This window comes from Mustela nigripes, chromosome 13 (assembly GCF_022355385.1).
Source record: "Mustela nigripes isolate SB6536 chromosome 13, MUSNIG.SB6536, whole genome shotgun sequence".
Taxonomy (NCBI): domain Eukaryota; kingdom Metazoa; phylum Chordata; class Mammalia; order Carnivora; family Mustelidae; genus Mustela; species Mustela nigripes.
Genome location: NC_081569.1, coordinates 65,757,770 through 65,779,522, shown reverse-complemented (window position 1 = coordinate 65,779,522; position 21,753 = coordinate 65,757,770). Strand labels below are relative to the sequence as shown.

The window sequence follows — 21,753 nt, the reverse complement described above, 5'->3', positions numbered from 1 at the left end:
GAGTTAGGTGTTCAGTTAAGCTGAACAGCATGCCATGTTCCTAGTTTCCTTTGCAGAAGCATTTATTTTACATTTTAAATATGCATACCTTCTAACTTGGGCGAGGAAAAACTTAATTTAAAATAACACCACCACCACCAAGTGATGCTATGGTTGATCAATACTTCGAGATTTGAAAAAGTTTTCCTCAAATGTCACATACTTCCCTGGGACCTGGGAACTTTCCCTCCCTTTAAGGTGTAAGATTGCTTTTCTTCTTGCTGTTTTGCCATTTAAAAAAAAAAAAAAATCCCCCCAAAACAACAACAAAACCTATTTAACAAACTGCTACCAAATCCATCTAAAGGTTAGCATTCTTTTTATTTTAGTGCTACTTCTTAATGGGCAAAAATTGATTGATTAGTTCACCTAGAACATTCTTAGCCTTAGGGCCAAAACAGTATTTTGTATACAAAAGTAGACTGGATTTTAAAAAGAAAAAGAAAATCAACATTCCAGAATACAGTGAGATTCAAAAATGGAAGAAAATAGAAAAAGCAAATTTGGAAAGCATATCAAAACTCTTAAATATATTTAAAAATCTAATGAATGTGTTTTAAGTTGTATTGAACACTGGCTTTCCTTCTTAGCTGGAAAGGTACTTACACTAAAAAGTCCAATTCATCTGGAGAGTTAATATAGTAAACATCAGAATCACCTTATTTTCCCCAAACTCCATATACATTTTGAGAAAAAAAATAAAGGCAATTATTTTTCCTATAAATCCACAACCTCTATTACTTCCCTTTCCCTCCACCACCATCGCCCTTCCACATTGACTTTGAAACTAATTTTAAGAAGAGGATTCTTTAAGCGGAAAGTTTGTTGACCTTTCAGAAAAGACAAGAGGTGAAAGAGAAGCAGGTAACTCCTTGCCACTGGCTAAAACAAAGTGAGTGAACCTGTATAATATTAATTCTCTTATGCCCCGATCTTATCTCTGACCCTCTTCTACCATTTATTGTTTGGGAATCTGGAAGTACCATGCCCCCAGCACAATAATTTATACTTAGGAGAAGTGATTTTTAAACTTAAGTGTGCATGCAGATTCCTTGGGGTGCTTCTTAAAAATGCAGATTCCTGAGTTCCACTTCAGCTCAACTTAATCTGAAAGACTCAAGGGTCAGTGCCCAGGAATGTTCATTTTCAATAACCTTTCCAGGCACCTATGACTGGGTGGCCATTTTGAGAAATACAGACTTAGATATGAAAAGTGATCATTGGCTGCAGCAAGTGCCAAAGCCTTGGATGGATAAGGTATATTAAACTGATACCCAGAGAGTAAAAATTTAGTACTTTTAGAATGTGTTTGAACTTGTGACCATCAATTTACTATATATTGCTATATACATAAGATGTCATAAAGGATCCTAATGGTCCTATATCTATTATAGCCTATAATAGATACACATAAAATAAAGAGAAAGGAATCCAAGCATAATACTAAAGAAAGCCATCAAACCACAAATGAAGAGAACAAGAGAAGAAAATGGAACAGAAACTACAAAAACAACCAGACAATTTAAAAATGGTAGTAAGTACATACTTATCAATAACTACTTTAAATGTAAATGGAATAAATGCTCCAATCAAAAGGCAAGCTGACTGAATGGATAAAAAACAAAAACAAAAATAAGACCCATCTATATGCTGTCTTCAAGAGACTTACTTCAGACCTAAAGGCACATACCGACTGAAAGTGAAGGGATGAAACATACATCATGCAAATTGAAGAAAAAAAAAGCTAGGGTAGATTTTTTTTTTTTTAAATGGGGTAGACTTTAAAACATGTAAAGAGAGGCAGAAAAGGGCATTACATAATATAGAGAGATTAGTCCAACAAGAGGATATAACAATTGTAAATATCTACACATCCAACATAGGAGCACCTAAATACACAAAGAAAATGTTACCAGACAAAGAGAGGGAAATTGACAGTAATACAATAGTAGGGGATTTTAACACCTCACTTACATCAGTGGTTAGATCAACAAGGAAACAGTGGTTTTAAAAGCCACATTAAACTAAATGGCCCTAATAGATAGATACAAAACATTCCATCCAAAAACAACCAAATATACATTCTTTTCAAGTACACATGAAACATTCTCCAGGATACACCACATATTATGCTGCAAAACAAGTCTCAATAAATTTAAGAAGACTGAAATCATATTAAGCATCTTTTCTGAACATGATGGTATGAAACTTGAAATCAATTACAAGAAAAAAACTAGAAAAGACACAAACACATGGAAGTCAAACAATATGCTACTAAGCAAAGAAATTGAAGAGGGAATTAAAAAAATACACAAAGACAAAAGAAAATGAAAACAAAAGGGTCTAAAATCTTCAGGATGTAGCAAAAGCAGTTATAAGAGGAAAGTTCATAGGCATACAGGCCTACTTCAGGAAACAAGAGAAATCTCAAATAACCTAACTTTGCACTTAAAGGAGCTAGAAAAAGAACAAACAAAGCCCAAAGATAGCAGAAGGAAAGAAATAATAAAACTTAGAGAAGAAATAAATGAAAGAGACTACAAAAATAACAGAAAAGATCAATGAAACCAAGAGCTGGTTTTTTAAAAAAATAAATAAATAAACCAACTGAGAAAACTTTAGCTAGACATATCAAGGAAAAAAAAGAGAGAGGACTCAAAATCAGAAATGGAGGATGAGCTATAACAACTGACACCACAGAAATACAAAACATTATAAATATCAATATTATGAAAAAATTATGTACCAACAAGCTGGACAAGCTAGAAGAAATGGATAAATTCTAGACACATGCAATTTTCCAAAACTGAATCAGGAAGAAATAGGAAATTTGAACAGACCCTTTACTAGCAATGAATTGGCAGGCAATCAAAAAATTCTCAATGAACCAAAGTCTAGGACCAGATGCCTTCACAGGTGAATTCTACTGAACATTTAAAGAAGAGTTAACACCTATTCTCTCAAACTATTCAAAAAATAGAAAGGGAAAGAAAACATCCAAATTCATTCTACAAGCATTATCCTGACACCAAAACCAGAGAAAGACACTATACAAAAAAGAAAACTACAGGTTGATATTTCTGAAGAACAGAGAAGCAAAAATCCTCAAAAAATATAAGCAAAAACTGAATTCAATACATTAACAAAAATAATTCACCCCAAGGAAAGATAAAAACAATATGACCATTTCAATAGATCATTTGACAAAATGCAACACCCATTCATGATAAAAACTCACAACAAAATGGGTTTAGAAGGAACACAGCTTAAGAAAATAAAAGCCATATATGAAAAACCCACAACAGACATTATACCTACTGAAAACATATCCTCTAAGATCAGGAATGAGACAAGGATGTCCAGTCTCACCACTTTTATTCAAGATAGTACTAGCTATACCAATTAGACAAAAAAAAAAAAAAAAAAGATCAAAAGATCAAAATCTGTAGCATCAAAAGGAGAAAGTAATCATCACTACTAGCAGAAGACATGATACTATATACAGAAAATCCTAAAGACACAACCCAAAAACCACTAGAACTGATAAATAAATTCAGTAAAGTTGTAGGATACAAAATTAATATATAGAAATTTGTTACATTTCTATACAGTAGGAGAAAAAGAAATCAAGAAAGCAATCTCATGCACCAAAAAGAATAAAGTACCAAGGAATAAATTTAATCAAGGAGGTAAAAGATCTGTATTCTGAAAACTATAAAATATGGATGAAATAAATTCAAAACAACATAAATAAACAGAAGGACATACTGTGCTCATGGATTGGAAGAACAGTGTTGTTAATATGCCTATACTATCCAAAACAATCTACAGATTCAATGAAATCCGTATCAAAATAAGACTGGCATTTTTCACAAAACTTGAACAATTAATTCCAAAAATTAATTCTAAAATTCTATGGAACCACAAAAGACCTTTAATAGCCAAAGCAATCTTGATAAAGAAAAACAAAGAAGGAGGTATCACAAGGCCCAGATTTAAAGATATACTACAAAGCTACATTAATTAAAACAGTATGGTACTGGCATGGATATAGACACATAGATAATGGAATGAGATAGAAAGCCCAGAAATAAATCCACACCATATGGTCAATTAAATTACAACAAAGGAGGCATAAATATGTGATGGGGAAAAGAGCATTTTCAATAACTGGTGTTGAAAAAACTGGAGAACTCATGCAAAAGAATGAAAAGGGACTATTTTCTTATACCATACACAAAAATAAATAGATCAAAGACCTAAATGTGAGATCTGAAACCATAGGCAGTAACTCGTGGACATTGGCCTTAGCAACATATTTATGGATAGTCTCCTTGGTTAAGGAAAACAAAAGCAAAATAAACTATTGGGATTATACCAAAATAAAAAGCTTTTGCATAGTTAAGGAAACAATAAATAAAACAAAAGGCAACTAAGTAAATGGGAGAAGATATTTGCAAATGATACATCTGATAAGGGGTTAATACCCAAAATATATAAAGAATTTATACACCTCCCCCACTCAACACCAAAAAATCCCTAAGCTATGCAATTAAAAAAATAGGCAGACAACCTGATTAGAAATTTGTCCAAAGAAAACATTCAGATGGTCAACAGACACATGAAAAGATGCTCAGCATCACTAACCATCAGGGAAATGCAAATCAAAACCATAATGAGATATCAGCTCACACCAGTCAGAATGGATAGTGTCAAAAAAAAAAAAAAAAAAGAAAGAAATAACAAGTATTGGCAAGTATTGGTGAGGATGTGGAGGAAAGAGCACACTTGTGAACTGTTGATGGGAAATGGTGCAATTACAATGGAAAATGAGGTTCTTCAAAATACTAAAAATTGAAACACCACATGACCCAGTAATTCTGCTATGGGACATATATCCAAAGAAAACAGTAACATTGTTTTAAAAAGATATGCACTTGTATGTTTATTGCATCATTATTTACAATAGCCAAGATATGGAAGCAACTCAAATGCCCATCGATAGATCAATGGATAAGGAAAATGTGGTATAGATATACAATGGAATACTGGCCATAAAAAGGAATGAGATCTTGCCATTTGTGACAACCTAGAGGGTATTACACTAAGTGAAGTAATTCAGATATAGAAAGACAAATATCAAATGATATCACTTATATGTGGAATCTAAAAAACAAAATAAACACACACAAAAAGCAAATAGACTCTTAACTACAGTGAACAAACTGGTGGTTGACAGAGGAAGAGTGTGAGGGATGGGTGAAATAGATAAAGAAGTATAAACTCCCAGTTATAAAAACAAACAAGTCACAGAGATGAAAAGTACAGCATAGGGAATATAGTCAATAATATTGTAATAACATTGTATGGTAATGGTGACTACATTTATCATGGTAAAGCACTGAGTAATGTACAGAATTACTGAATCAATATGTTGTACATCCGAAACTAATATAACATTATAAGTCAATTATACTTCAATAAAAAAATGATTTACTGAACTAAGATATACAAAGTGACTATTTAAAGTATAAAAACAAAAGATAATATACAGTGTTAGAGTCAAAACAGTGGTTACCTGGGTGGTGGGAGGGGATATCTAGAAGGCAGCATAGATGAGGGAACTTCGAAGTTGTTGGTTACACAGGTGTCTTCAGTTTCAGAAAATTCATTAGGCTGAATATTAATGGGGACCTTATTCATTGTATACCTCCAGATAAGTCATAGAATCCTTGAAGTTTACAGTTGGAAGGCCTTCAGAAAATAATTTTCCCAGTCTTTTCATTTTTTTTCAGGTGAAGAAGCTTTTATGTAGAGAGATTAACTAGCTTTACGATTATTTTATAAATGGGGTGATGTGAAATATTAATGGAAAATTTTAGTTGTGATCTTAGATAATTCCCAGGTACCTGCTTAATTTTTACCCCTTCTCAGTTTAAATGGAAATATCCATAAAAAGACCTATGTAAGTAAATACAATTAATCATAATCAATCATGTACTGTCTTGGATTCGCTTAGAACCAAAATACTGAAATCGACACATGGCATGCTGCTGGTTCTAATTTTCCATCAATTCATGACACACTTCATGCTTTGCTTGTGACAACACAAGCCCTTCAACTTCCTATTTTAATTAATGTTATGAAAGGCATTGACATGTCCATAGACCTGCCATGAAGTTCCTGAGTGTGGAGTGACCCTTTCTGATACATATAGATTGCATAAATAATAATAAACATAATCACTTTCTTTGTTTTGGCCTCAGTATGTCACTTCCTTTATCTATAAATGTTAGATTCAGACTAGATGATATATAAGAAACTAACAGAATGATATAATTATGTTAAAACAAAAGGACTAGAATAAAGATGCCAACTTTTAATTTAAAACATATATAAAATTATTTGAAAGATGATCATCTCTCCTATCACTACCATCTGACTAAAAAGGAAAATTTTAACACTAAAAGCATAGGAAGCACATAATTTCAAAATAAAGACCACTCTTCAATTGTTAAAAAAAACTTTGTAAAATACTTTATTTCCCTTATGGTTCCATGTTGCTCTAGATTCAAAATAACTCGGTCACTGACCAACAGCAATCTATGAACTATTTTGGGGGGGAGTTTTCCTACAAAGAACTTAAGGACAGCATTTCCCTAGGTATATTTGATACGACCCTCCTGCCCTGATATGCTTCTAAATAAAGGATTTCCTGGTTTTAGACCAAAAGGATGTGGTATAGGTGGTGGGTGCTTCACAGTATAATCCCCTTTCAGAAATTCTTAGTGAAATATTACAGATTTAGAGTTCTCTCTTTTTAAAATATTTGTTTATATATTTTGAGAGAGAGTTCATGCACAAGAGTATGCAGTGGGGAGAGTCAGAGGGAGAGAGAGGGTTTTAAGCAGACCTTGTCTGAGCATGGAGCCCAACATGGGGCTTGATCTCATGACCCTGAGATCACAACCTGAGATTACAACCTGGCCTGAAACCAAGAGTCTGATGCTTAACTGACAGTGCCCCAAAGGCACACCCAGAGTTCTTCTAAAATAAGGCAAAATGTTATCTTTATTTTATCCATCATTCAAAAAATTTATTTACCTCAGAAGGTATTTTTTGCATATCGGGACCCTTTAACATTCTCCAAACCTGGTGTTCTGCATATCACTCTCTCAAAAAGTATTCTATGATTTTTCCCTAAATCAGAACTACATCCTGAAATGCCAGCTATAGTTAACCGGCCCACCATTCTCCCACTCCCTAATGGTAACTTTGGAGGAATCTTTGACCTACACTCAAGAAATATGAATTAAGAGAATTGGAAGGGAGTCAACACTGCAGGTGGCAGGTCACAAAGCCAGTCCAGAATCAAGCCCAGGAGGAGAGTAGGTCTTTATAAGGGAAATGGAGTCCTCCTACCCCCATCAGGGCAAGCTGTATCTTTCAAGTCGGCTTTATTCCTGACAATTTTGAAAAGTTCAGCTATGTGTAAGGACACCAAAAGAACAGTGGCTTAAACAAGATAAGTTCTATTTTCCCCTGGTATGTATAATTACATCGTCATGGTCAGTGGTTCTCAAAGTGCAGCCCCAGGGAAGGAGCATCAGTATCATCTGGGAACTTGCTAGAGAGGCAATTTTTTTTTTTTTTTATTTAAAGACTCTCCCCTTGCCAAGCACTTTGGGTGATTCTGATACTAAACTTTCAGAACCAGTGGTCTAGAGGTAGTTGGTCCAAGGCTGGAATGAAGATTATGTCCAAGGGGCCTTCCAGGATCCCTTGTCTTCTGATGCTTCCCTCACTATACCCTCAGAGGATTCTCTTTTACATATCAACCCAAATGACTTGCTGCCACATGTGTTCAGTCACAATGCCCATGCTCTTTTCCTCAGGAAACACTGTCCAAACCAGACTCCTCCTCTGAGTTCTTCTGTCAAAGGTCTGGTTCAGGTCCTATTAGCTATCCTGGACTGGGCAATGGCCTCCTAGTTGCCTCTGTTCTGCCTATGGATTCTCTTCAACCTATCTACCCCCACCTCACTAGCAGAATTATCTTTTTTTTTTTTTTTAAATGTGACATTTGTCTCTTACTCAACCACTATCTGAATCCCATGGCAAAGCTTAAACTCTACGATGAAGGTGGCACATTTTAATACCTGGTTATTTTTCTTCTCAGTTCTCTGTTAGTCCCTCACCTGGACACTTTCTGGATCCCAGTTACAGTAAACCATTTCCAGATCTGACCATGTTGCTTGGTCCTACGTGCCTTTGCACTGTTGTTCCTCTTGTTTAGAATGCTGTGTTAGGACTCCTCTCCACACACACTCATCCTCAGGCATACTTCTTCCAACCTTATTTTTCACTCATAAACACCCGCTCATTCCTTGAAATCTAACCTATACAACACATCTGTAGGGTCTTTTTCAATGTCCCCAACCATGGTTCCTTGCTTCCTTGTGCTCTTCTTGTAGGTATTCCTACCTATTCTGGAATGCTCATCATGTTGTATTATAATTTTTTGTGTACAAGTCTGCCTCCCACATTAGATGACACTTCTTGGAAGCAGGCACTGTTACTTATTCAATAAACATTAAATGCCCACTTTGTGCCAGGAAGTTCATATCCTAAAGTGTAAAGCTTAGCACAGTTCAAAGCATAAGTGAACGAATGTTTTCTATAAATTCTCTCAAGGATGTAATGATTGCAATTAACACTTATTTACAATATACCTGGGTTGTCCTTGAGAAACACACTAAGTAACTTAGTTGTTAGTAACGTTTTGGATTTGGCCACTTCAGAAGTGAGAAAGAATTTTCAAAGGAAGTACTGGACTTTAAAGAGCAAAAGAAGTAAAAAAAGAGGGGAATGAGGAAAAAAAATCCCTGGGATCAGGGCAAAAGAAATGAAATTTCTACATTCAAACCAACGGATATGTTTCTATCTGGGAAGATTGGGCAAAATGAGTTCTTTAATGATTTCAGCTCTACAGAGAAACAAATATTATCCTTCCAAGTTTGTAAGACTTAATGGCACCTGTCCCTCTTGCTGAGCAGGAGATGGTGAATTATGTTGTCTACGCACTGATGAATTTAAATTTCCTCAGGCATAGTTAACTGTGATGCCACTTCACCCTGAAATCGTTTCCTTCAATTTTTTAAAAGAAAGGAAAATGTCCTAATGTTTGAAGATTTTCTTCTGATTATTTAAAAAATGAAAATCTTTCCAGGCAATTGTCCAAATCTAAGAGCTTAAATTAAAATGCTCATTTTCAGAATTTCTCATGTAACTTCCTGTTTGGATTGAGGATATAGATCTTCTTTTGCCTAACCATGGGACAAAGAGAAATGAATGCTTCTGAAATTCCAGACCAAGTTAGAATCAAGGACACTTAGCAAAGATAAGTGGTACTGCTATGGCTCTCAGAGAGAGGCCTAAGGGCAAGCAAATCTTTTTATGGTCTGTCCTGTGCCAAGATCTAGCTTATTGTTTATTCCATCAGTGAAAACATTCTGGAAGGTTATGTTCATTATGGTACTTTGTCACTAGTCTGAAAAGAAAAAACAATTAATGTGATAGCCAACGTTGTTACTTTTCATAATGAACCAAGCAATATATATGCAATTTTGATGCATAATTGTTGGATGTAAAGTATTATGGACTGTATTTACAATTTGTTTGTCAATTATGAAGCTACTATACAATGCAAATAAAAAATGCTACAATCTTTTCGTAATTTTCATGAAGGGCCCTTCTAGATGCAAATTTTTATTTATGTAATTTTCATAGGATGCAATTATGACGTAGTCTCCATCTCATAAGCAAGAGATTTATTGTAAACACTCTATTTAGCTTGCAAGTACCATACAGTTAAATGACTAATCACAGAAACTCAGTCCATGATCATTGACAAAAATGGCCACACTTACAGCTGAAATTAACACAGAGGAAAGTGATCTGCTTCTCACCCACACCCAGGAAATCAATCACAGCAAAATGGCCCAACCATGACTGTAAGTTTGTGATGATATAACAATTAATCTGAAGTCTGAGTCAGAAAAAAAAAATGCTTTTCAAAGGTCCTATTTTCCCACTCCAAGTATGCTGGATACAACGAAGGGGCATTGGTCCACAACAGGGCAAGACATTCTCTCAATGTGTTTGGATGAGATGTGTCAACTCCTCTTCACATTTTTCTTACCCACTAACCCTTCTCTTATGGCCTCCCAAATCTAAAGATATTGATTTTTAATGAAATGATTTTTAATGAAATGTGCTTATGAAACAGTGATAATATTTTCCAAGCTCCTATTACTTTGACTTCAGAAATAACATCTAGTTCACATTAGGGACTTACATTATGGCTAGAAGACTCAGAAAATGTCACTAAAAATGTCAGACAGTGGGTAAGAATTGTTCCCCCATGGATTTTACTCCTACCCCTGCAAAGTCTATTATTTTATACTGACAAATGTTGGGGTCTTTTGGCATATGTTTACTATAATTAGTTCTCCTTCCTGTTCTCCACTGTGGATCTTTCAAAAAGTCACTCTCCTCAAGTTCTCTCTCTCCTACCATATTTCTTATCAGTGTCAGTAGATAATCTTGTTCCTTCAAACCCAGAGACACTAGAAGTCAATACATGGGAACTCTCTCAACATCCTGAAACTTCTCTGTCCACTTCCACATCCCATTCGTCATCTACATATTTATGCCTTTACCCATCCTCCCCTGCTTCTCTCCTGATAAAATGAAAGAGGCATTTCTCTTTCAGTCTAAAGCTTTCAACTTTGAGTACATCTTTCCCATCAAGATCTCAAATTTAAAAAAAAAAAAAGAAAGAAAACTTTCTATCAGCCTTTCTACTCCTCAGATATCAAACATCTTTAAAGAATTGCTTCCAATCCTTATTCTGTGTTAGCCAGACCATTAAAAGGACCCTCCAACAAAACATTTCTCCTGGTATTCATGTCCCTTGTTTACTTACCTCTCTCTGAAGCTGAGCAGGACTTATAACTTACTTCTGGGCCAAAAGTATGCAATCAAGTGTCATCATATAACTTTTTTGAGTTTATGTCAAAAGAACTTTTGCCTCTCCACCTGGATCTCCTGCAACACTTGCTCTTGGAGAAGCTAGCTGCCATATATACAATCAAACCAACCTGAGATTATGGCACTATTACAAAACCCAAACTGGCTATGTAGAGAAGTAGAGTGGAGAAAGAAAGCACTGCCTACCCAGCCCCCAGTAGTTCCCACCAACCCCGATGAGGCACCTGCCTTATGAGTGAGGAAGTCTTCTTAGACATTTAGCTTAATTGAACCTTCAGATAATAGCAGTTCTGCTCATGATCTGACTTCAACTGTAGGAGAGATCCTATATTAGTTTCCTAGGAATGCTATAATTTCTGCTGCTTAAAGACAGCAGAAATTTATTCTCTTACAGTTCTGAAGGCTAGAAGTCTAAAATTAAGTATGCTCCCTCTGAGACTCTGGAAAGAATCCTTCCTTGCCTTTTCCTAGCTTCTGATGGTGACCATAAATCCTTGGCATTCCCTGGATTATAGCTGCATCAATCCAATCTCTGCCTCTGTCATCACAGGGCATTGTCCCTGTGTGTGTCTTTCCTTCTTGTCTAAGAATGTCAGTCATGTTGGGTTAACCGCCCACTCTACTCCAGGATGACTTCATCTTAACTATATCTATGAAGACCTTATTTCTAAATAAGACCACATTTGGCAGTATTGGGGATTAGGACTTCAACATCTGTTTTTGAGGGCACAATTCAGCCCATAACAGAGCCCCCTGTAGATCTCTCTAGCTGAACTCAGTCAACTGACAAAACTATGAGAGATAACAATACATGGTTGTTTTAAACCACAAGGTTTGAGGGTGATTTGTCCCATAGCAATGGGTCACCAAAATGCCTTTCTTTACTGAAATCATTTCCACTAACCTCAACCTGGCTTCTGCCAACACATCCTATTGACAGGGTCACCAATGACCTCCTGGTGTTAAATCCACCAGAGGTGTTATTTCAGAAGGGTGACATAGCCTATAATCTACCTCCCTTTCTCCCTGAAGTCCATCAAAATGACCAAAGAAATTTGTATGTAAGAATAAATTAATCAACTGTCTGAAATCAAAGAAATATGACACCAGCAGACAGAAATTTGAAGTATTTTAAGAAATACTGAAAGCAGATGCAAAAACACAGCCAGAGAACCCATAGTTCAACAGGCTGAGGAGAGGGCCACTGAAATGGTGACATGTGTGGCCTCCTCAGAGCCCAGGGAAGAGCCCAGACTCTGAGTCACAGGATCAGAAGCCCCTGTCAGGGTGGCAGCCAAGGTCTCCCCCTCTTTCTTGCTCCCTCCATGCAGAACAGACATGCTCCTTCACCAACAGTAGTTATGAAAGTAAAGTTGGACCTTTCCTGGAGGGGCTCCTACCCTAGTCACTGGAGTAAGAGGGGCAAGTGGCAGTGTCCTCAATAAAGGCAGAACTCCACAGACATGGAGAGAGCAAATTAGAGAGGAGTCATCAGCTCAGCACAGGGGCAGATGCCAAGGAAAGTGTTTCCTCCCATCCACTTCTCTCCACTTACACTTTCCTGCCACCACAGTCTAGGTGGGTATGTGTCCTCAGCTGTCCAGCCACCCTCACTCCCTGAAGGAAACTTGCCCTGAGGGGAGCCTCATGTGACTAAGTTTATCCACTCACCAAGTCACTACTGATAGCGCAGAGATTTTCAGAATGAGACACACCTTTAAATTTGTATTTCCCAATGTGGACACTATGTCAATAGTCATTTGACATTTGGGTCCAGACATTTCTTTGTTGCAGGATCTGTCCTATGCATTGTAGGATGTAGGGCAAGTGACATTCTTGTCCTCTGCTCACAAGACGCCATAAGTACGCCTTCACCCCCCACCCCACCCCCGAGCTCTGACAACCCAAAATGTCAGCAGACATCGCCAAGTCCCCGCTTTAAGAATCCATACATGACTAACAACTGCCCCCCACACCTGCTCTCGGTTTATTACTAAGAGACTGTAAAACTCCATCTTCTAGGAAATACTGGCCAGGTCTGACTGTAACTGCCTTCTCAGCTCCTACTCCAATCTCTCAGTTCTTCCAGGAACATGACTTTCCTTCACAGACTCAGCCACAACAGAGGCCCACACGACAGAGGATGCAGACAACATCCAGATGTCAGTCTTCACACAGCACTTGCAAATGCCTGCAAGGGAAGCTCTCTGCACTCTTAAACCCACGATTTGTGGTTTCAAATACGTGCAGCTCTCATGCCAACTCAAAACTTCTCCCAGAGTAAAGACCATATCAAGCCTGAGGAGCGCAGTTTACAAAAGAGGAAAGGTAGGAGTGTGTGATTGAAAGGCGAATACCAGGGATTTGACTCAACAAGTGAAGTCAGTGGAGGAAATAAATTATTCTCTAAAGAACCAGGGTAGAAAATAGAAGAGGCTAAAATTCTTCCCCTAGACAGTAGGCCTTGCTGGAGTTTCATTTAAGCTAATTGTTCCTCTTTGAAAAGGAAGTGTTCTCAGGAGAGACAAGACTCACCCACTTTTGCTTCCAGGAGAAACCATCAGACCCCAGGTGCTGCCAGAGAGGAAGGGTAGGGTGGGAGGAACATTTGGAGGGTGAGGAAAGAAACTTCACTGGGGTCATGGCTGGAGTCTTTGGGGCTCCTTCTCAAAGGTCAACTCCAACAAAGAGGAGCAGGAGTGTGTGCTGTGGGAGGGGTAAGGATGGGGCCAAGAGGTCCCTCAGCTCAGTCTTTCCACAGGCAGTGGGGAAATTGCTCATTAGTTAGGCATCGAGTTATCTTTCTTTAATACCTTCCTCTGGAAGTAGATGCACACATGTAACCTCTCAACAGCTCTTTTCAGAGGGAACACATCTGTCCAAGTGAATCAATGTTGCCCGCTCTACGCTCATTTAGCTACACTCACTGTCATGCATGTGGAGAAGGGGAAAGTGATCCAGGCATTTTATAATTTACCAAGATGTCAAAGTGGTACTTCATTAAAAACAAAACAAAACAAAAACCATTGTTCCTGCTCCAGAGCAGTGGGCAGCAAACTCTGAGCCCTCTATCTATTTGTGTCAATAAAGTTTTATCGGAACACAGCCTCACTAACATCATCTTTGGCTGCTTACAATGGCAGAATGATTAGTTGTGACAGAGACCATAGGACCCAAAAAGTCTAAAGTATTTATTATGCCCTTTACGTAAAGAGTTTCCCAGCCTGGCGCCAGAGCACTTAAGACAGAATTGTTTTTAATATTCTATCTAGTTGCCTGCTTTTTTTTTTCTCTGTGCTTTAGGTATACTTAAACAGAACATAGTTTTCAGTATAAACTGACAGTTTTTGTGAGAGATGTATTTAAATTTCTTCGCTTAAAAAAAAAAAAAAGATTTATTTATTTATTTGTCTTAAAGAGAGTTAGAGAGAGAGAGAGTAGGAGAGCCGGGAGGGGCAGAGAGAGTGAGAGAATCTGAAGCAGGCTCTACACCCAGCGTGGAGCCCCGCATGGGGCTTGATCTTGTGACCCTGAGATCTTGACCTGAGCTGAAGCCAAGAAGCTGATGCCGACCCGACTGCGCCACTCAGGAACCCCAGATTTCTTCACTTTTAAACAAACAGTGCTTTTCAGAAAGGTCTGGAATGCTGCAGCATGGTCTAATGTGGACCCGCAAGTCTGAAGGTAGAACGAAGGAAGAAGAGACAAGGACTGTTGGGATGGGAGAGGCAAACACAAAGTGCTGGTTCTACTTTGCAAACCCAGGACAGAGTCAGGTGGCGTGGGGACAAGGCTGGGTGGAGGGATCCTTGTCTCTGAGAGCCCCTCACCCTCCCAGCCATCCCATATTCTTCCAGTTCTGTTCCTTTCATGGGCCCAAGGTTCCTCCAGCTGTTGGAAGGGGCTTCCTCCCCTGCTTGTCTATCCAGGAATGCCAAAGCTCTGTCTTCCTATCTGGTGATCCTCTTTCTGCTCTTCCCTTCTTTGTGCTCAAAGCCAGATCCCCTGGAGACATCCACCTCCAGCCTAGGCCTCTGGCAGCTTTCCTGGCCCACTGCAAGTGCCCTAGGGAGAACAGAGTGAATATAAACACAGGCAGGTCTTGTAAAAAAACCTGTCAAATTTCATTTTGAAAATCTCACCCTGCATTTAAATAACAGTTCTAGAACAAAACAAGTAGCAAAACAGAGTTTTCTTTGCAAATTGTTGGCTACAGGGTTGGGGGGGGGGCTTGTGAATGCATCTGTTCTGTAGGGATTTTTGTTGAAGAAAATTCATTTAATTTGGTAAAATACTGTTACTATGAACCAGCTGCTGGTACATACGAGAGGCTTTGCTCATCGAACTCCAATTTAAAATGATCTTGGTTTAAAAGTAGTTTAATCTTCCCAAAGTGAAATCTTTCTACAATGACTGGACATCAGAACATTTGGATAATATGATGACCTTGTATTTATTTGAATTCGTGTAATATTTCACAACATATAAATCACTTTCACAGAGATGACCCTATTTGGTCTTCCAATCCAATCTGGGAGGTAGGTAAAATGTTATTCCTTTGAAAAATAAATAAATGAAGGCTCAGGGAAGTTCACGGCCTTGTTAACTAAGGCTGCACCAGAGTAGGAAGAGGACATTAACCAAGATTTTGATTTCTGAGTTCTTGGAATTTCCTCTCACACTCTTGGTATGTTTTCTAAATAGGATGCTGGTTTTCATCTCATCATGGGTCCCTGTCATTTCTTGCAAGAGGTCCCTGAATTCTTATGCCTACTAAGCATTGTCTACAGAATAAATTAAGGCTAGGCCAGACACATCCAAAGAAGTCATGGTAAATAGCATATAATTAACTCATTTAAAAGGCACCGTTTGTCATTTTTACACACAAAAAATATTAAAATTAAGAGTCCTTTTCTCCAGTTGTAGAACGACCTGCTCATTTGGGAAGTCTGGGAAAGAGTAAATAAACAGGTTTACTGAAGTTGGGTACTGTCAGGTTTCAGGGAATCGCAGAAAGCTTGGGTGGGGATGTAATCCTGAACAAAGGGTTCCCTTGGCCCCATCATTGTGTCACAAAGTCAACTGATTATAATAACTCAATAAAGAGAGGCTGTGTGCCTAGAATCTAGGGGTGTAGTCTGCAGCAAGATAAGATCCTGAGCAAGTTTCCAAACTTTTCTCAACTGGAGTTTCTGTACATATAAAATAGTACTTTCTTTACAAGGTGGCTGTAGGGGTTGAATGGGATAACCGATTTTTATAAACTGCTTCACGCAGTGCATACCACATTGTAATCATTGGATAAATTTTTGTTATTGTTTTCAATAGTACTGTTGATATCAATAATATATTTTCAGCTTCTCCGCCACCTCAGTATTTGCCCATTTCTGCGAAAAGATGCTTCATGGCTTCTGTGCTGGATGCTTGCCGAAACCTGTTATAGGAAAAGTGGTCTGTCTTTCTCTTATTTCTCACCACACAATGTTCTTGCCTCTATTAAGCTAGCAACAAGCCCCAGGCAATATTACCTTTTCAAGATGAGGACACACTCCCACATCGGGGCTGTCAGAGAGAATTTGGGGCATGTGAGCCATTTAAATGAATCAAACCTGACAAATCCGATTTACAGATTAAAATAATGTTGTGATATTTACCAAAAGTATATATAGCAAGTTAAGACACCTCCGACAGGCAGACATTGATTGCCTGTTTTAATCAGCTGGTATAATTTAGCTACCACCAGAAGCAAAATGCTTAGGAAAGGTAAATCTGATCATAAATAATTCCAGAACATTTTTGATGCATTTAAAAATGAAGTAAGACCTTTGTTCACGATTTGCTACAAGGTGACACGTCTACTACATGATGGGAGGTCACATCAGGTTTCATTTGGGTGTTAGGAGAAGATCTGACTTGACATAAACAGCTGCCAAACAAAGTGTTGAAGCAATTTCTCCAGGTGCTGGCGTATTAAGATAGACGGAGAGATGACTGAGACCCATTGCCCGCATACATTCACTCAATCTCTGACACTCCTGGGACTTTATCAATACACCCAACATTTCTGAGCAGAATCAAGAATCATGGCCTTGAAAGAAACCTCGAGAAGGTACTTCATCAAGAGACCCTGGAGCAAGGTTATTGCTTAAGAGAAGCATGGCCTGGCTTTCAAGACTGATTTGATGAATGAATGAGAAAAAAAACAACTCTTTTCACCTCCCAACCCAAGAAGCCTGCTTAGCCCTGGGGGTAAGAGAGGGGCTGGAGAGTCTGGAGCAGACCCAAGGGTTTAAAGCCCTATCCACTTACTTATTATTTATACCCCGCCTGTTTCTAAAAGAGATTTGAGGCAGCTTACAACAAAAGATACCAGCAATAAAAAGCCTTATCCACAGTCATCCCTTGCAGGGTTTTAGCATCACTTTCATGATCATCAAAAATGAGTATTAAATGGCTATTTGCATGGGATGCTATGCCAGGGGCTGAATAAATCAGGCAGGGCCAGGCTCTGACCTCTGTAAATTTCCATCCATTCAGATTGTGTTCATTCATTCTTTTGACAAATATTTACTCAACACCTTCTCCATGCCAGTGCTGTTAAGCAGTGGCGGGGTGGCAAAAAAGAATTACAGATGGGTACTGCCCTGCCCTCAAGAAGTCTACAGACTCATGTAGGGGCCCTTGAGCAAGGATGTGTGATAGTGATATATGTCTGGACAAGACACAAACTTAAACTCTCCCATGTCGGACAGATGGCATCAGTGATGTGAGCAGGTTACAGAGAAGTATAGTGGAGGGAGGTCAGAGAGAACAGCATCTACTCACTGTGTGTCCTAAAGAGACACCAGCTGAAGCAGATCAGGCTGCTGGCAAAGCTGTGAAGGAGAACTCAGCCTTCCCGGACACCTCTTTGTCCTCCTGGCGCTCTCTGCCTCCTCTTCCCGCGCTTTCCCTTCCCATCTGGACACTCTAAGCCCTAATGCTGTCAGAGCTGCCTAGCTTCCCAGAGGACTGGCATGTCATCTTGGTGACATATTCTGGGATACAAATGCACAGGACTCTCACCAACAACAGGCATACAGAGCCCTTATCTCCACCAAGGTAAAAACCATCAGCCACTGCTTGTTGCCAGGACATGGCACAGAGTATCTGATTTTAAAAGAAGACCAGGCCTGGGCACAAAAGAAGTAATCTTGGCAAAATACATGGTTCCTGGAGGCCTGTTGTTGATGTGAGAGCTTTCTGGGTGTCCTCAAACCCAAGATCCAAATGTCTTCCAGGCCTGCATACCCAGAAGGCAAGGAGTTCCCAGGGAAAAGATCCTTGAAGGGTCCTACCAGCAGAAGATTCCCTAGCTCCCGAGCTAGATGGTAAGGTGGAGAAAGAACCTCTTTAGCTATAGTTCTTCATTCCTTGGAGCTGTAGTTTTTAAACTTGTTTTTAAAAGAATCTCCAGGGAAGCTTGAAAAAGTACAGATACCAAGGCTCCATCCTCAGAAACTCCTTTCCTTCAGGAGATCTGGAGTGGGTCCTGGAATTTGAATTTTTAATAAGCATCACAATAGCCTCTGAGCAATGGTCTCAGAGCCACTTTCAAGATATACTGCCAAAGAGACATGCATTCTAGGAGAAGGTCTAGAAGAACAGGTGTCTGTCTCATTCACAGATGAACTCCTAGCACTTGAAGAGTATATGGCTCAGGTTACACACGCAACAAATATGTATTGATTTAATTAACAAATAGAGACCTGCTCTGTCCCCTGGCCCCCTGTGTGAGTAGAGGGCTTGGTAACATTTTTTAGTGAACGATAGCTCTGCAAAAGCTATCAAGGTATACCGGAGGCTGCATAAAGAACTTGGGATTATGTAGATGTGGAATGAGGCAGTACAGAACTAGTTTACTGATTGAAAGGAGTAATCACATGTGGATCTTGCCCTACTCTCAAAGATCTGACCAGCTGGGGGGGGGTGGTGCAGGACTGGAAAGAAATACTTTGAAGCTTAACCTGAGAATCACAGCTCTGCCTAGCATCTCACCATTCACCCTCCCGTCACTAGGCTTCTGGAGTAAACAAAGTCCTACATGAGGGGTGGTGACTGGCTGACAGAAGGCAGGGCCAGGAATGAGGAGGAGTAAGCAGTGGGGGGAGCCCAAGGCTACAGGACACTGCACACGGAGGACACCTGCTCTGACCTACCAGGGACACTGAGCACACTCTTCACGCTGCACCCTAGAGGCAGCTGCCTCTTCTGCTTAGTGTAGAGTGAAACTCTTTTGGCCAAGGCATTTACCCTCTGGCATTTAGCCTATTGTCAGGATAAATTTATTCTTTTGTCTTCTGACTGACTTTGATAAAAAACAAGTGTCAATCTATCTAAGAAGAGAAATCCTGCAACTTCTTTCAGTGACTCATTGCTGGGTCTTGTAATCCACTGTCAGGGAATTCTCATGCCTCCTGTCTGATGTCAGTAAGCAGGAGAACCGAGAGAGGAATCCTCATATCCACTGACTGCATCACTAGCTTTCGTAAGAGCACTACTCAGGGTGGGCCTGTTTGGGCTCTGGCAGTTGCTCAGAGCAGGACAAATCTTGCTAACATCCATGATGGCTTAGTCGACATTTTGTCTGGTCTATTTTCTTTTTACCAGTGGAAAGAAAGAGGATATGGGGCAGAGCCTGGTTAAGTGGGACTTCTTCCCAATACCATCATGCCTGATGAAGCAATTAATGGATCCAGAATCTGCTTTTGGACTATCTGAGAAAATTTTCCAATCAATATCTTCTTCTTCAGAGTTCAAGAGAAGGATTCATCTACAGATTGCTGTGTAAGTATTCTATTCCCATGCAAAGAGATAGGAGACCTAGGTTCTGGCGTGGGCTCTAACCTTGTATGAGAAGTGTAAACTCAGGAAGCCTGGTGGGTCAGTTGGATAAGCCTCTGCCTTTTTGGCTCAGGTGATGATCCCAGGGTCCTGAGATCAAGCCTCACATCGCCCCCCAACCCCCCCCCCCAGCTCAGGTGGGAGCGCACTTCTCCTTCTCCCTCTGCTGTTCCCTCTGCTTGTGCTCTCTCACCCTCTCTCAGTCAAATAAATAAATATATAAATAAAATCTTTAAAAAAAAAAAAAGTGTAAACACCCTGTATCTCATATCCCTCTGTAAACGGAGTGGGTTCCGCTATCTGTAGTGAAAAATATTCTCTAATGGTTTCTCATCACACTTAAAGTTCCAATTACTTACAATTTTTACATGATTTGGGTCTGAGATTCTGTTCCCAACTCACTGTTTCATGCACTGGTCCTCTCTATGCCTCTAGCACTCCAAACTTATTTCTGCTTTGGGACCTCTGCACATATCTCCTCCCTTAAATTCTACTCCCCACCCCTCCTCCACCTCTCCACATGAAATGCTGTTACCCCAGATTGTTGCATGGCTGACTCCTCCTTGTTATTTAGGTGTCAAGTTCAAATGTTACCCTTCTGGAGAAACATCCATGACCACTCAATCTCATACCCTGATTTAATTTTTTCAAAGCACTTACCATTACCTGGAATTACCTTATTTATTTGGCAGTTGGCTTGTTTGCAAATAGTTCTGCCATAACATGACAAATGTGTTCTTAAAAATCACAGCTACCTGTAATTGCACAACACGAACCCCCTGGGCTTTTGGCAAAAACGGGTTTGTGAGCCCTATCCTCAAAAACGTCATCAGTGACACATTTAAAAAAAAAAAAAAAGATGGAAACAATAAAAATGTAACACAGTGTTATTTATGTGTTCAAGATATTCATCTATACCACAATAAATATGTCACCTTATCTTGAAAAAGACTTGTGGTTTGCCTGTGGAAGTAGGCATGGGGGTGAGGGCTGCAACTTGAGAGTTACTGCGTGAAATCCGATGGACAGTGGAAACACCAGATGCGGCTCATCACACACTCAGAGAACCCAGGTAGCTGGGAGCGGTTTGAGGTGGACGCGCACACCCATTTTTTGTAGTCCTATCTTATGTGGCTCAGTTAAACTGGGTGCCGTTTCCTGCATTCCGATGTTTCTCATAGATGAATCATGCCTAAGCAAACATGAAATTCACATTGTGCTTAAGCTCTTCCCTAATAAATTGGTAGCATTGGAATCAATTCACATTTTTTAAAACAAGCATTCTAGGAGATCTGATGAAATTTGCTCTGCTCGCTAGGATTTAAGCTCCACATGATCAGAGAACTTTCCCGTTTTATTCATTACTATATTCCCATATCTAAACAATCTGGCATATAATAGGTTTTCAGCTTGTGTTTGCTGAATGAATGAATGAATGAATGGCTCTTCATTTGACTTTCTTCTCTCCCCACCTACCAGTCTGCCCTTTCAAGGGTCACAGTGATCTTCACCAGTGTGGAGGTTGCTTTTGGTGAGGGGGCAAAAATAAGATGACAGGGACTTCAAAATTGCTGTATTGGGGCATATGTTCTCTGAGGACAAACACACACCAAAAAAACCCAAAAATGAAACTCAAACTACTACAAATTATTAAGCTGTCCACCGAGGTCCTTCTGCTTTTGTAGTCATGGAAGATCTCTAATGTTCCTTGCATGCCTTACAAATAGATTGTCTTAAAGAATCTGTGCAGAACTATGGATGAAGGAAGGCAGAAACACC

General features: G+C 39.2%; 1 long non-coding RNA gene across 1 annotated transcript in view; it reads right to left on the bottom strand.

The window, feature by feature from the left end:
- LOC131998942 (uncharacterized) overlaps window positions 1–21,753 on the bottom strand; it is a 194,605-nt gene that overhangs the window by 668 nt on the left and 172,184 nt on the right. The gene's annotated exons all lie outside the window — the stretch shown is intronic.